Source organism: Oncorhynchus gorbuscha, linkage group LG14 (assembly GCF_021184085.1).
Source record: "Oncorhynchus gorbuscha isolate QuinsamMale2020 ecotype Even-year linkage group LG14, OgorEven_v1.0, whole genome shotgun sequence".
Taxonomy (NCBI): Eukaryota; Metazoa; Chordata; class Actinopteri; order Salmoniformes; family Salmonidae; genus Oncorhynchus; species Oncorhynchus gorbuscha.
This window is the reverse complement of record NC_060186.1, coordinates 50,745,711-50,748,568: the sequence shown is the minus strand read 5'-3', so window position 1 is coordinate 50,748,568 and position 2,858 is coordinate 50,745,711.

Genomic DNA, 2,858 nt, shown 5'->3' with positions numbered 1-2,858 from the left:
ATGAATGATGCAACATTTTGGATGATGTCAGGCAGGGTACATTGCAGACTCAGCTAAAATACAGCTACTTCCATTTAACTGTGCAGAAGGCCTATAGGATCCTATTATCGCTCGTATGGCTGCAGGGCTGGGCAAGACCTATACGAACCCTTCAACCCTATGAGTCATGAGCCGTATTGTATTATATAAAGTGTAGATGATCCGGGAGAGATACTTTTCAGTCACACCTCTCAATTGTGGGTCATCTTTAGGTTCTTCTTCCTCAATGCAAGGCCTTGGTGCTGAATCTGCGTCAACAAGGAGAGGAGTCGTCTGGTCTGTTACTTCTAGTAACCTATCTCCCTAACCTAGCCCTGTAATCCTCCTGGGGGAAATGTCCTTGGTCTGTAAATATTGCTTACTGTAACTTCTGCTGACTGGCCAGTTCACTCTGTCTCACTCCCAGCTTTGTGTTTTGTTCCCCCCCCCCAGAATGTTATTGAGACTAATATTGTTGGCTTTACAACAAGGCTCAACGCTGTTTTTCCTTCATCAAGTAGGGACTTTGATGAATCCCTTTGTAACTTAACTCACAGAGAAGTGAAACGAAGAGACGCATGGGCATACGGTCCTTTTTTTTTACATTACAGGAGATTAGACATTTCAATTCAAATATTCAGCGTTGTAGATTCACAGGAACGGCGAGTGTTTTGCATTGTTTATATGTGGTGAAATGAAAGATAGCCATTGCTACTTCATCAAAGCACTTAGTAAATCAAAAACCCGGTATGAAGTTTAATATCACTTTTTGGCATGGCCAGATTCCCTTGTATACAAACACAATGTTCTAGTCATAGAGCTAGCCTCGTGTGGTGCTAGCTCTCACACCCTACTCCTTCTCATACAGAATATAAAGAGAGTGAGTGGCACAGCTTTTCAAAGCCAAACTTAGCACAGACAGCCATTGAGGGAGGCTTGGTGATTGTGCAATTCAGCCTGTTTCCCCAATATGGTGGTAGGAGAGGGTGTCTTGAAGGGGGAAAGGAGGGGGGTGGTCCTTTCGTCTCATGCTTCAGTGGCAATTTGTCAGCCAGCATGAATGGCCACCTTTATGAAGTCGGGGTTCAGATCTGATTGTACCCTGTCCTTTGTGGGCCGAGCATAGCCTGATCCCCATCAGCCAATGGGTATGCAGCTAGGCTATTACCTCACAGTCAGATGATGTCTATGGCAAGCACAGTAAAAACTCCCTCTTTTCCCATTTGAGAGGAAGAAAGGCACTCTGGGAAAAGAATGGAACTCCATCGGGCCTTCCATGAGAACTTCTCTCTAGGAATACACAACAAAGTGTAGAGAGAACAAAAGACCCATTTCTGCAGGGACATATTTTACAAAGTGGCTTGTAGTAGTGAATGAGGGAGTGTTTAGAAGTGGGCCAGAAATACAGGGAAAATCACCATTATGGTGACTACTGCCAATTAAAATGTACCCCACTGTGCTGGGGCTGGAGATTCTCATGTTACACTAGGGTTAACGTATTGTCTGCAGACACAGAGCTCTGATTGTGGAAGTGGGAAGTGTACTGTATGCGTGCAAGAGACAGTGGTCAGCAGAAATATACTAAACGAAAATAATGTGAATTAAGTCGTAATTTGGAAAGAATCCAACTGACAGTATTTTTGCTTGACAGAGAGTGTGGATAGTTATTGAACCAATTTGTGCATTGTTATTGCTTCAACGGATTTAGACAAAAGTGAAGAACTGACACGATGTGATCATCACACTTAGAATTTTCCCCAAACATTTTGTGAGACTATGGACAGTAGCTGTGAACAACATGATTGATATTAATGAATAATAACCTACAAACCATAGTAGAAATGACCAAATCCTTGATGAAGGAATATTGTCTTCTTGGGATTTGCATCCGTCTGGCATCCAATGTTTCCGTTCATAAATAACAGACTAAAATCTTAGGATCATGTTCCATCTACCGCCCTGTGGCTTCGTCTAAATATGTGAACAGAAAGACATTTCTGATTGATTGAAGGACAGTCAATAATGATTTCCTAAAGACAGCCCGAAGCCAATTGTGTCTTTGCTGCACGTTTTCTCCCTTGGGGTTTATTCTTGGTTTATGCTGGGCCTCAGTAGGCAGATTAGTTCAGGGTCAATGGGTTTGCCCAGGATGGAACAGGTTGGCCAAGGTCTTTGATCATAGTGGAGCCTGGGGGTCATGGCCCCTTTTATTCCACATGATGACAACGGTACTGACCCATGATACTATGAATGTATCCCAAATGGTAGCCTATTTCCTAATATGTGCACTACTTTTAACCAGGACACACAGTAGTGCACTATGTAGGGAATAGGGTGCCATTTGGAAACACACATAGGCCAACAGATGCCCCTTCCCGCAGCTTAGTGCACTGTCGGGCACAGTGCTGATTAATTTCTAAAGGCAGGTTTGCTCATTGCATTTAGGCCCTGCTAACTGCCTTTTGAATTCTTGATGTTCACCTTTGTTACATGCATTAACCAGGCTAGTTCGATATGGATATGAACCATTGCTCTGAGAAACAGTGTACAAATAGTCCTTGAAATAATTCACAGTAGAAATCAGTGGCTGTCAGTTCCGTTTCAGATGAGGGAGGATGATTTTTTTGCTTGGTCTTATTTCTATTACAGCATATTGGATAACTGTCATTCATATTCCATTCACCCAGATAAATGTAACAGTGATAGGTTTAGGGTAATATACGATACTCAAATTTTCCCTATACCCATCATGAGGTTGCTGCAACCTAGCCAAGGAATGAAAGTTTACAACGTAGGTGCACACAGGTTGAGAGACAAATTTGATGTGACAGACAATGACA